The 13,163-nt window shown below is 62.7% G+C and overlaps 1 protein-coding gene across 1 annotated transcript in view; it reads left to right on the top strand.

The window, feature by feature from the left end:
• Nucleotides 1–13,163, top strand: part of MAD1L1 (mitotic arrest deficient 1 like 1) — a 318,780-nt gene that overhangs the window by 135,579 nt on the left and 170,038 nt on the right. The window lies entirely within an intron of this gene.

Raw genomic sequence — 13,163 nt, 5'->3', positions numbered from 1 at the left:
TCTTTCAGTCAGAAGCTCTCAGTATCTGCTACGCGGGGTCACGGTCATGATGAACCCAGGCCACACAGGAAACCAGCGAGGGGATTATCTTGTCTGGTGGCGGGTCTCTGATAGGGAGGTCTCGTCGTTTAAGTGGTCTGTGGGCAAGGCAAGGGGGTTTCAACCCTCCGTCTGCACTTGGTAGCACTGGCTTGTCTCCTTCCCAGCTCTGGGGCAGCAGGGCAGCGGGGGCCTGAGGCTCCACGTGGCCTCGTGCTGTCGGGGCCGAGCCCTGTGAGTGAGGAGGACATCCGGGGGACGGACGGGGGTGAAGCCACACACACAGTGGAGGGTGGGCAGCTGGCAGAGCCTGGGCAGCCCACACCCCTGGCACGTCCCAGGACACCGTCTGTCCTGCGTGAGCTCCGTGAAGCCGGTCACCACTGTCTCCTTTGCCTGGATTGTGACTGACACACAGGAGGCGCTCGATTCGCACTGATTGGCCACGGAAGCAGGGAACCCGTGGCTGCGAACGTGAGCCGGTGCTCGTGACCAGCGTAGGGTCATGACGGAGAGATCTGAGCTCAAACTCCCACTGCCTCGCTGACTTGCCTCCAGAACCCGGGCGTCCCGTGTCCCGCGGGGCTGGCGGCGGGACTTAGCTTGTCCAGGTGGGCGGTGTTAAACAGGCGTGTGTGTAACCGGGGGAGGATGGCGGTGTGTGCTGGCTGCTGCCGGCCCTGACGGCGACACGGTGAAGGTCTCTCGTCCCATCTCCCAAGGGTCCCAGCGTGCATCCCACCCTTGCCGGGTCCTGTTTGTGTGTTTCGGCTCCTCCTCTTTCTGCTCCGAGCCCGACGATGGCAGTGGTGGCTTCCCGTGTCACCTGGGGTCCGACGACAGGAAGCCGGGGCGCACCTATGCGCAGGCGTGGGGTAGATTCCGGTGTCTTGTTCTCAGAAGGCGATGCGCCAGTGGGCGGGAGGGTGAGCAGCTGCAGCAGCCACGACAGCGGCTCGGGAAGCCTGCTGTCCGTGCCGCGTTTGCTGTGCCTGATGTGCTCGCCAGCAGACGGGCCATCCTGGTGTCAGCGCCGCAGTGGCCCCGGCAGCCGCGCACACGGCCCTCTGTGCGGCTCTGTTGGCGGAGACGCCGCCCACGGATGCCGCTGGAGACGGCACTGCCTTCCCGCTTGTCCCCATGCCTGGCTTGCCTGGGGACCCGAGGCTGCTCCCGGGACCTGAAGGTCACGGGCTTCTCCTCCGCACTTGGCGGTGGGGCCATGTGACATGCTTGGCGCTGCTGTGGCCGTCCCCATGGCTGGCTAGGCTCCTTTTCTCCTCCGGAAATTTCAGAGAACTAAATCAGTATTTGTAATCACAGCAGACCTTTGTTTTCCTACGCCCTCTATTCACACACTTCCGGACTTGTTCTCTGAATTGCTGACCAGAGTCTTCTGAACATTGTTGAATTTCCACAGCTGCTCTGTTACTCCTGTCCTGCCCAGCGCTGTTCACTCAGAATGCCCTGTCGGATGTACAGACTTACCAACTTCCAAAGAGAAGTAGAATTACCGCATGGATGTCAGCGTCCCTGAAGTGTTCTTTCCCCGAAGTCGGGTCTGCGTGGAAAACCAGACCTCAGCTGGTTTGGGGCCCTCGTGGAGTCACTAGGCTGGGGATGGGGCCCCCCGCCTTCCTGTTCTTGGCCCCGCCCTGTGCACTCCCGGGTCCAGGCCCCCGACCCCCGCGCGGCCTGGCTGACTGGTGGGCGGGCGGGTGTGGGTTTCGCCCTGTGCTGCAGAGTCTTCATGGTTTTCTGTTGCCTTTCCTTGAACGCCATGTGGTGTTTGCTTCGTACCATAAACTGGCCATTTCAGCGGGGAGGCGCCCCCCTCAGCATCGCCACCTACCTTGTGCTCTTCCCCCCTTCAGACTTGACACCCACTCTTGGCGCTCGCCCGGGGCCTCTGGGTGACACCTCTTCCAGGGAGCACCCCGTGTCCTTCCCGCCTGACCTCCCTTCAAGCCACTCCGGGGGCCACAGCCTTGCCTTGTCACTAAATAAACTGCAGAGATTTCCTGGAACCCCCGGCAGTAGTCCATAAGAAGGTACCCACAGCCAGTTGAGAGATGATCCACAAAAATGACTGGAAGATTGGGCGCGGAGGGCCCTGCTGTATGTCGGGGAGTCTCTTAGTTTCTTAAGAAAGTGCCTTTTTCTGAGGAATCTTGAGGAGAAACTGTCAGTGTCCTCGGGTCCCCGTTCCGCACTGGCAAGTGGTGGAGGGCGAACGTGAGCCCAGCCGTGGCTGCCGCTTCTGCAGCCCCGGCCGCAGCTGCCCCCGATGGCCGCCACCACCCAGACGCGCTTTGGTGCGCCTGGCGGCACGTGCGAGGTGAGGTCAGGAGCCCGGCCCCCTCCTGTGGTGTGAGCAGAGCAGTGAGCGTGCTCCAGCTTCCCCGACAGGACCAGCCCTGCCTTGTAAAGGTCGTTTCTGTCTTGGTGGCTCTTCAAGTTCAAGAGGAAATAAACTGAGTAGAGCTGGCCTTTCTCCAGGCAAGTGTCCACCCCCGGGGCCCCCGCGCCTGTGGGGGACGAAGTGGGATCAGTGGGTGAGCAGCTCTGTGGGCACGGCAGGGCTGAGTGGATGCTGGGCTAAAACAGTGCAGGAGGAGCTGGTGACTTCAGTTTTCTCCTTTCAGCGTTTAGAGGGTGTGTGGCCATGCTTGCCTGGCATCACCTGCGTGGAGGGATGGCCCCTCCCCCGGGGGAGTCCCCTGGGCTGCGTGCCTGGCGGAGGCTCCTCCTTCGGTGGGGACGGCGGTGCTGCAGGACGCAGTGGATGTCAGCGTCCCCTGAAGCCTCCTCACCCAGCGGGCTGTCGATTTCTTGTGCTCTGGTTGAGGACAGCAACGTCGATGGGAAAGTAAACAGGCGGAATGGGCTTTGTTACCCAGGAGAAGGACCGTCGCGGGGACAGGTGTGGATCGAAGGCGTGGAGGGCGCTGCTGGCGAAGGTCTGCACGTTGGGGCCCTCAGCGCCAGCGTTGCTGATTGGGCTCTCGGGTGACTCGGGGGGACGGGGTGAGCTTGGGCCGTTTCACCTTTGCCGCGGGCCGAGTTCACGGCGCCGTCGGAACTCGCCCGCCTGTCCCACCCCTGCGCCTGGCCCTGCCCTTTGACCTCCTGCCCCTGCTTGGGCCGGGCGGTGCTCAGCTCCGTGCCCGCCCGGCTTGGCGCCCTAAGGCAGCCATGCTCCTTCCCTTCCCTCCAGCTTCCTGCATCCGCTGTGCCGTGTTTTATTCTTCTCTTGAGCTGGACGGTGAATTCCTTGAGCACAGGAGGTGTGATCCTGTAAAAATCTTCTTTTTGTCTTGTTTTTGTATCCAGCTAAGCCCAACGCTGGATCCACAGGGCGCTCAGGAGAGCAAAGGCCTGAGCCCCAGCACGTCAGCCTGCCCTCGCCCGGCTCCTGGGCGCTCGCCGGGCCCTGCTCCTGCGGGGAGATGGAGGACATGCAGGGTGTAGTCCGTTTGCTTTGCTCGCCTGTAGAGCCTGATCTTCGGTGATCCTTCCGTGTCTAAAGGGCTGCGTTTGAGCTTGAGGTTCGGTTCCGTGCCCCTGGGAGGAGGTGGCCGTGAAGTCCAGCACCGACGGAGGGCCCTCCACGGGCGCGTGCGTGGCAGCGTCACCCCACCCCGCCTGCGTGTGGGGGCCACCTCCAGGCGTCCTCAGGGCTGCTTCCACCACGTGCTCCCAGCCGCGGGGCCCTCCCTGGTCTCTCGGGGCGACGCAGTGGTGGAAGGTCCTGACCTGGGGTCGTGATGGGGACCCCACCTGGAGCTGGGCCATCAGAAGTCACAGGCGTGCCCCGCGGTGGGACCTACTGTGTGTCCCTGCCCCCACCCGCCCCCCCTCGGGCACCTCTTGTTGGCACCGAGCGCCGTGGTCAAGGCCCTTTGCGTCCGCGTCCCCCCCACGGGGAAGGGGCTGCTGTGCTGCCTTACGCTCACGCAGCTGGAGCTGCGGGCTCTGGGGCACCGTGTCCAGGTGCTGCTCTCGCTGCCACGTCCCCTTCCGTGTCCCTCCTGTGGGTTGTCCGTGCTTCGTGGGTGTGGAAGTCCAGGCCTCCAGAGGGACGGGTCTCTGAGGGCCGGGCCTGGAGCCGACGTGTCCTCGCTGCCCGGTCTGCTGCCTTCTCGTCAACACCACGCCTGGCCGGGTGTAAAGGCAGACGCTTCTGGAGGCCCCAGACTGCCCGCCTCTTGTTTTTTGACCCTCCCTGCCTCGGAGCGCAGACCGCGTTCTGGCTCAGCGTTTGGTACTTGAGGCTCAGTACCTGGTACCAGTGGCTCCGCGCTTGGTCCCTGAGGTGGACCGCTTAGTGCTGGGGACCCAAGGTATAGCGCTCAGGACTCGAGGCTCAGTATTCAGTGCCACTGCCTGGACCGGGCCCTGGAGCGTCCCTCCGGGGCTGTTTTAAGCATGTGTTCAGCCAGGTTACCCTGCTACGGGGCTTCTCTGGGTGTTTGAAGCTTGTTTGCTTTTTCACATCCCGACCTCGTCTGTCCCGGACCTCTTTGCACCCCTCGGGACCCCTCAGTGAGGTGCACGTGAATGCCCCCGGCGTGCCCCTTCCTCTCCCTTGGTGGAGGTGGTTGACCCTGGCCTGCACCCCGTGCTCCTGACCCCCTGGGGGTGGGGGTGGGTCTGCCTCGAGGCGTTTGCCATCCTTGACCCAGGGAGGGAGACGGGGGCTCTGGAAGGACAGAGATGGGTGTGCTGCGGGGGCAGCCCGACCCTCAGCATCATCGGCCACGTGGAGTTCTGTGACCCTGGGGACGGCCACTTGCCTGCCACCCCCAGCTGAAGCAGGAGGGGGAGTCGGGTGGGAAACGGGGAAGAGCACCGGGCCTGCTGTTTTGTGGGCTCTTCCTCACCTCCCTCGTGCCCACGCAGCCTGGCTTCAGAACCACCCTGGGCAGATCCATGGACGTCGCTGCCACAGGGGGCCTGGAGGCTGTGGCGTCTGTTCAGACCAGAAACAGGAGGATCCCTGGGCTCCGGATGTGAGAGGGTGGGGCGCAGTGTGAGGGGACAGTGCATTGGCTGGCGCTCGCCTCGTTGGTGAGGGGTCCTGTGTCAGCAGTTCCCCGGGGCCAGCCAGGCTGCTACGAGCTTCTGTGCCGTTAGCTCCACTTGGCGGGGCGGGGAGGGGACCGACCGCCAGTGGGCGGAGGCCTTTCCGGACCTTACGCCAGGCAGAGCGCAGTGACAGGCAGCCCGTAGTAAATAGTTCTGCCTTTTCAGGCCACAGAATCTCTGTCACAGGAAAGCAGCCGTAGATGCCACGTGAGGAGCGGGTCAGGCCGCGTTCCAGCCAAACTGTATTTCCAGAGCAGGCGGCGGACGGCTTGCCGAGCGCGGTGTAGAAGGTCCCTCTCCCTGGGTCCTGTCCCGTCTGCGGGCCATGTTCCGGACCCGCATCCTCAGGGATGCTGTGGGGCTTAGTGAGATGGTGCACGTGAGAGGTCAGAAGGTCACCTCCGCTGCAGGGGGCGTCTGCGCCACCTGAGCGAAGGGTCACCTTAGTTACCCGTCCACCGTCCTCCCCCTGGGTTGTGCTGAGAGCCGGAGCTCGACGGTCCAGGGCAGCTGCTCTGCAGGATCTGAGGGGCCGACTTGCCCTCTGCTCCCTGCCGTGTCTGCGTCCTGAGTCCCGGGGGCCCCCTGGGGTGGGCTGAGGGCATCCTGCTGTGAGCCTGGCACCCAGCACTGGGCTGCTCCCGCCGGCCTCGCTTGGGCTCCCCACCCCGGAATTTGGAGTCAGCCCCACCCACCCGCGCGGTTACAGGTTGGTAACGGATCAGCAGAATTGGATTATTCCTTATGGCTGGGCTTGAATTGAAATTGCAAAGGGTAATTTTCCTCCTCACATTTCAAGGTCAGATGAGAGTATTAACTGTGTGGCCTCTGTTTATCTGGGAATGCAGATTGAATTTGGCGATTCGCATTGATGAGACGCTGGGAGTTGGGCAGAGGAGAGGTGACGGGGAGGCCCGCTGCAGCCCCCAGGCTGCCCCTCGCCGTTCCTTTGATTGGTAATTACTTCATCCTTTGCCTTTTTCATTCTCTGGTTTTGTTTCCACTGTTTGGATTTTTTATTTTTTTCTGAGAAATGTGTAATGACACCTGGAGGCATTTAGGATTGGAATTAGATGCTGTACGTGAAGACGGCTGTGTGCCAACGCCGGGCCTGGGCATCCGGGGTGACGGGCGAGGCTCACGGCTCCTCTCCTAGGCGGCCCCTCCTGAGTCTGAGCAGGACCCAGAATGGAGGGGCTGCCCACCTCCTGTCTCCCTGGTCCCCTTCCTTCTCCGCACACATGGCGAAGCTACCCCTTGACCAGACTGACGGAGCCCAGGGTCCCACTGCTGCGCCCAAGACCTGATCTCAGCCGTTGGTCCAGGCTGGCCGTGCGGTGAGAGGGTGCCCACGTGTGTAGTCGGGGCTCTGGTCTGAATAAGAGCCTGGCTTGCGTCCATCGGCTGTGTGTGCCCCGTCCGGGGATAGGGATGTGGTAGCAATGCCCTTCCCACTCGGGTTGTGTGGGCACTCAGCGGGACCCGGGGGTGCACGAGCGTGCTGGGCACCACGGAGCTCCCCGCTCTTGATCTCTGCTTTCTTCTCTAGTCCCGTGTGAAGCTTCTGAAAAGGAAACGGTGGCACGGATCTCAACCAGCTCTTTTCAAGGCGGTCTCTGCCTGGACGCGGCTTCTCTACTTAGCTGGGTGCAGACGGTGCGTCATCCCGCTGCACCCCGTTAAGGCAGCAGCACGGGGGCTTCACCGTGTGCACACTTGGCATGTGCTTTGCGCTCTGCACGTGCCTTGTGAGTGTCCCCACCACCCTGTTAGGCAGATGGCAGTGGCTTCCCTTTCATTGCTGAGGAAATGGAGGTTCAGAGAGTTTTCTGAAGCACCTGACCTCCGACGCTGAGGGACTCATGCCCAGCTCTGGTGACTCTCTGTCCAGGGGAATCAGGGCTGCAGTTGCTAGTTTCCCTCCAGAAGCAGCGGTGGGTTTCCGCTCCCGTGATTGTGCTGCCCCCGGGACACACCCAGGCTCTGCACGGCAGGAACCTCTCTGGGCAGGGGCGTGGGGGTGGGAGCGGCGTGGCTCGGCGCCGACCTCTGCTATCTGGGAGAGTATTTCCGAAACCAGTACCTGGCTCCGTCTGACCGTCCGCCCTGCCCTGCTGAGCTGCCGCGTGGCTCCTGGCCAGGCCCGTGGACACGGCGGGCGTGGCTCCCTGCAGCTGAGTGAAGCTGGGTCTGGCCTTGGCCTGGGCTGTCCTTCGAATGCAGGCGGCTGTGGAGTGGTTAAAGGGGAGTCTTGGGACGGGTGAGGTGTGTGTGTTCGGTCAGGAGGGGTGATGGGTGAGCAGGCGGCGGTGGGGGCCCGTGAGGAGGGGCGGCCTGGACCAGGTCTGGGGGTGCAGACGCGGGGAGCCTGTGCTCAGCGTGCGTGGGGCTGTCAGGTCTGCGGAGCCCTGGTGGAAGGGAAGGGGGGCTGTCGAGGGTGAGTCCGGGGCTCAGCATGCACGGCTGTCAGTGGTGATGCCCTTGGGGGCAGGAGCAGACCCCCGGAGGTCGGGGGCAGCATCCAGCCCTCCCTCCCTGGTGGGGTCCTGTCCTTCCCTCCGTGTGGAGCCCACTGCCGGGTTCCTTCAGGCCCACCTGTTCCCTGTGCTGATCTGGGTGGGTTCTCGTCGTCTCGAGACCCCATTCGGACACTGACCCTTGCTGGTCTATACCTGCAGCAGCTCCCTTAGAGGGTCTTTGCTCCAGAAGCACTTCTGTGTTGGTGGTGGCCCTGCCCGTCCTTGGCCTGTGGCCGACACCCACCCTGGCCCCTCTTGTCTTTCCCGCAAGTGCGTCCTGCAGAGTGCCTAGATGAGGCACGGCTGGGCGAGCACGCAGGTCCCGGCCGCGGGCACCCTTGCTGCCGTTTCGGTGTCGTGCAGCTTCCCGGGCAGCCTTCAGGACCGGAACGTGGTGGACCCACCAGAGGACCCGTGGGCTTCGTGCGGGATCGCGCGTGGGGCCTCTGCTCCCGCTGCTGGCAGCGCGACCCCGCTTCCTTAGAAAACCACCAGGGCCTGTGCTCAGGGTGCTGGTGGAGAGAATTTGGGGAACCGAAGCCTTGATTGGAGGAAACTGGAGGTGCGGGTACGAGAGGCCGCGTGGCCCCTCCTTTGCCGGTCAGCGTGTGGTCTGCCGCTTTGCGGTGTCCCTCCATCCACTGTTTATCCGCCAGGCCATGGCTTCCGGAAGTAAGCCCCGAGTCTTAGCAGTGAGGAAATCTGCGCTGCGTGGGCACCCCCAGCGGTGCAGCGCCCCTGCCGGTTCCCTCCCGAGGAGGAGGCCAGCCTATAGCTGAAGCCCTTCTGGCTGGAGGCTGGCCTCTCTCCAAGCAGCCCTTCCCATCCTCGGGTAGCTCTGAGAGCTGGCCACCTGGAGGCCAGCTGTGCCCTCTGTGCCCCTGCCCTGTCCTTCACAGCCAGCGAGTCCCGAGCGTCCTCACCGTGCCCTTGGACGGCCTGGCACACACGGCGCTGCACCCCAGGGCTCCGTCTGGCTGGGTCTCATCCCTGCCGGTTTCTCCCCGCTTCGCCTGCTGCCACAGGCCGTCTTGGCAGTCCTGCCCATCGAGCTGGTGGTGACCCTGCTCTCAGCTGAAACCCTGACCTCCGTTCGGTACGTGCTGCAGCCCAGTCGTGTCCCGGGTCCCGCGCGTGTGCCGGCTGCAGCCCCGTGTCGTGTCAGATCGGCCAGCCCTTGCCTGCCCTTTTCTGCTGTGCCCTGTCCTTTCCACCACCCTCCCTTTCACTCTCTCCACAGGCAGGCGTGGAGGATTTTCAGTTTCTGAGGCTCCCCTGAGGAGCTGTGGTGGCACTAGGGCCCGCTGCCCTCCTCCTCCGGGTGGCTCTGGGCCCAGCCTGCGAGCCCTCACGCCCCAGACACACACACACACACACACACACACACACACACAGTGAGTCACCTACGTGGTGGTGGCTTGACTTGTCCCGCCTGGTGGCCGGGGCACAGAACTGGAGAGACTGGAGGTCGGGCACCGTGTCCTGGTCGGGGCGGAGGGGCCTGGACTCAGTGGCAGCCCCCGAGGCCTGGTCACCCGTCTGTGGGACGGGGGTGCTTGGAGAGCACGTGTGTGGTGGGTTTGAGCTCTGCTCCTCGGAGCCCCAGCGTAAGGGAGCTTAGGGGCTTTGCAGAAGTGTGAATTAAATTCTGTTAATATCATCCTAGCTTGCTGCTGAAGTGTAGCCACCAGGGATCAGTGTGCGCGCGCAGTCATGTTCACAGCTTAACCCGCAGGGCCCCGGGCGGGTGACCGCGTGCCCTCGGGGAGGTACTCGTGGGCAGTCGTCGGAAGTAAAGGTCGTGCCGTGTGTCCGCGTGAACGTCTCGACCACGTGTCGCCAACTGCAGGTTTGCTTGCCTCAGAGCTGTTCTTGGTTTGAACGTGGGCCCGGCTACGGCTGCCAGGTGTTTCCGCCCTCCATGCTGACCTTCCAGGCAAGACTGGGTGCCAGGCCCCCGGCCCACAGCAGCTCGGAGCGAGGGCTCCGCACAGCGGGGCGGTCCTTCCTGGGGTCGGTTGCCCCGCCCCGTCTGCGTGCTTCCTAGAGGAGCTGGCCAGCCCTCTGGGCCTCCTGCCCCGCAGGCGAGTGTCACGGCACGGCGAGTGTCACGGCACGGCCCCTTGGCACCGGGATGCTGCGGTGGCGGCTGGAGGTGCGGTGCGAGGCCAGGGCAGAACTGCGCTGAGCGAGAGAAGGTCGTTCAGGTGTTGCCTGCAGCTTCACAGCGTGCGTGTCCTTTCATCCTTCCTTGAAAGTAGATATCCTTAGGCTGGGGGTTTTCTGATGAAGACGACATTACAGTGGGCTGCAGCGGCCCGTCACAGTGCAGAGAGGGGTTCTCAAGAGCTCAGGCCTTACTTCCTTCCGCAGACGCCAGCTCAGAAAGGTACTGATGGGTGAACGCCCTCTCCCCTGAGAACTGAGGGCTTCATTTTGAACTCCCAGAGGTTCACGGAAATGCCACTGACTTCAGGGTTCAACGTAAGCACGGAACCAGAGGTTTAGTTTTTTATGGGTTTTCTCCTCTTTACTTCACAAGGAAGGCGCGATTGAACTAGAGGGCGTTCCGCAGGGAAGAGGCGGCCATGTGGTGCTGGCGCTCTGGGTCGGGCCTCCGCGGCTCGGGGACCCACAGGCCTCTGTTCGCAGAGCGGTGGCCGACGGGCCTGCGGCCCAGGCTGCAGGAGGCCCTCTCTGGAGAGGCTGAAGTTGTGCTCTCACCCCCCGGCACACGAGGACAGGGGAGGGCCGCCCGTTGGCAGGTGTTGTGAGAAACCCCTTTGGGGCACTTCGGGGGGAGTTCTTGGAAACGTCAGAAAACCGCACTCCTGTGCAAGACCAGGCCCTGTTTGTGCCAGTTCGTCCACCCCTTTCCCCCGAGGCCCGGCTGTTCGCGGTCCCCCCTCTCCCGCCCACCGGGACGTCCCCACCCTGCGGGGTCGCTCCCTCGAGCACACCCTGTGCTCTTGCCTGCTCCGCCGGGAACCTGGAGACCCAAGCCAGCGCCTCCTGGGCCGCCCCCTCCACCCGCGTTGTTCTGAGAGGTCCTGTCTCTGCTCTCCGTCTTTTCCCCTCCCGCTCTCTCCTGCCCTCTCCATGCGGCCCTTCCCGGTTGCTCTTCCTCCCCTTTCTGTCTGTGCCCTCTGACCCCTCCTGGCCCCTGGCGCACACCCAGCGGCTTCAGACCCCCTCGTGCTGCCCCCTGGGGCGGTGCGGTGCCCTCTCACGTAAACAGAGCCTCTGCCCTGCTCTGCTGTAGCCTCTGGGTCCTTCCCTGCTTTCCCTCCCTCCCGAGCTGATCACGTATTTGCCGCTTCTTGTCCGTCTTCTGCCCGTGGCAGTCCTGCACTCCAGCCTCCCTTTCCCAGCTCTGCTTTGCCAGCCGGCGCCCTTTGCGGCCCGCGCGGAGGGGCGCTGCCGGGAGAGCCGCAAGGCCGCGGGGAGGGAGGCCTGTGCTCAGTGCTTCTCCCGGAAGGGGGTTCCTGCCGCTCCCTTTCCTGCCCGTGGCGCGGGGCAGCCCTTCCCCTCCCGGCACCACCCACTCCGGCTGGTGCAGGCCCGATGGCAGTGGTGCCCCTGCAGAGGCGTGGGTCCCAGTGCTCTCGGTCTCCAGATGGAGCGATTTCAGGGGACCCCAGCTTCTCCCTGAAGCTATCCGGGCGCCTCTTTCTCCTCTTTCACTTACCAGTGAGCCGCGCCCTGGGTTAAGCCTCTGCTGCACAGAACGCACGGCGTCTTCCCCGAGACCCGCACCGTTCAGAACGAGAGCCTGGGGGCTGGGGCCCGTGGTGCCGCTTGACCCCTGCTGTCTCTCCGGGGCTGGGCCAGTTTGTCACCGGGCCTCAGGAGAGTCAGAGCCAGGCTGCGGCGGCCCAAGCAGTGCTCTGTGGGCAGTGCCAGCAGCACCGCCTCCTGTAAGTTGCCCAGGTTGGTTATTTAGGTCTAGTCCAGCTTTAAAAAAAACTGAGTACTGATGGAACGTTAGGCCTCATGGCAGGCCTTGGAACTCGGGGTGACACGGGGCTGGCGAGCCTGAGGGTGGAGCGCCTCCACTGGAGACCCCAGGAGACCCCGGCCCGGGGCCGAGCGCCACTCGGGCCAGCCTGCCGGGGGCTGCCCTCTCAGGGCTGCTTGCGGGTGCCTGGGGTTGTGTGTCCTCTGCTGCATTGCTTCCCATCTTGGTTTCCTGAAGAGCAGGTGGCGCGGGGAAGGACAGGTGGTTTTTCTAAGCGGGCCGGAGCTTTGCCCACCTGGGCCCCGAAAGGCTCGGTCGTCACCTGTGGGTGCTGCTGGACGTGTGACTGGCACTGTGTCCTGCACTTGACATACTTGTTCTTGCGACATCTTGGGCCTGGTCTGGGGCCTCAGGCCCACCCGCGTTTTAGGGGCCCACACAGTGAGCTGGCGGTGACAGGCTAGGTGCAGGTGAGGTGGCCCTGGGCCAGGCCCCAGGAGTCGGGGTCTCCAGCTCTCTGCAGGTGGACAGCAGTTACCCTGTGGCCTTCATACCTGCCCTCGGGGGGAGGCCTCCAGACCTCTGTGTGGGGACGTCGTGCTCCCGAAACCCTGGGTCTTGGGGTTTGTCAGTTCCCACCAGGGCTGTGCCCAGAAAGCTTGTGCTCAGAGCAGCCCCGCCCCCTGCAAGCTGGCCTCGGCAGCTTGGACACGGGAGCCCGAGTGCCTCTAATTAAATCACACGGCGGAGCAGTGATTCAAAACGCTGTGCCCTTGCCCACCTGAAGTCAGTGATTCCAGAGTTGATTTCACAGCCCTTGATTATTAAATTGGCGTATGAATAGTTTTAAATTGAACTAGAACTCAAAGTGGCCTCTTTAAATGTCTGTTTCAATGAATACTTGTACTTGTTTTGTTTTATTTTACATCTTTGGTTATGAAGCACGTAGAGGTGGTAGGTGCCCTCGGCCAGCCGTGCAGGGGGACTCGCTCTTAGAGGAAGGCTTTCTGCGGCGGCGGCGAGGGGCGAGGGGCGGGGCCCCTGGGTGAGAACGCTGCTCCGGCTCTGAGACCAGGCGTTCCCTGAGTCTCTTACAAAGTCCCGTAAACGCGTGTTCCACGTTTACTCTCAAATTGTAGTTAGCTCTTCAAAGAATTATACTAAATTACGATGAAAAATAACCCCATACTCACTCAAATGTGAAATGGAAAAAATTAGCACAGCGGAGACCACCTCCAAAGAAAGCATTGTCTGCCATCCCTGTGGATTAAGGCTTTCTTGAAATCGTGTAATCAAAGCAAAGAAAGAAAAAATTGGACACCAAGAATGATACAAGATGCAGGTGGTGTTGTCTCTAGCGCCCCTCAGCTCCATCTTTTATATTTTTGAAGTCATTTCGTTGTCACTGGGCGTCACCCCAGCTAAATGTTACAAATAGCACCTTGTAATATAATCCTGGTAAGATCTCAAAAGAAAAATACGGAAGCAGAATATTAAAGGTTTGTCTTGGAAAGAGGTTTCCTCTGCTTGAAAGAAGAGCATGGACACATGCTTCACGA

This window comes from Leucopleurus acutus (genome assembly GCF_964270905.1).
Source record: "Leucopleurus acutus genome assembly, chromosome: 16".
Lineage (NCBI taxonomy): Eukaryota > Metazoa > Chordata > Mammalia > Artiodactyla > Delphinidae > Leucopleurus > Leucopleurus acutus.
This window is presented reverse-complemented; position numbering and strand designations above follow the sequence as displayed.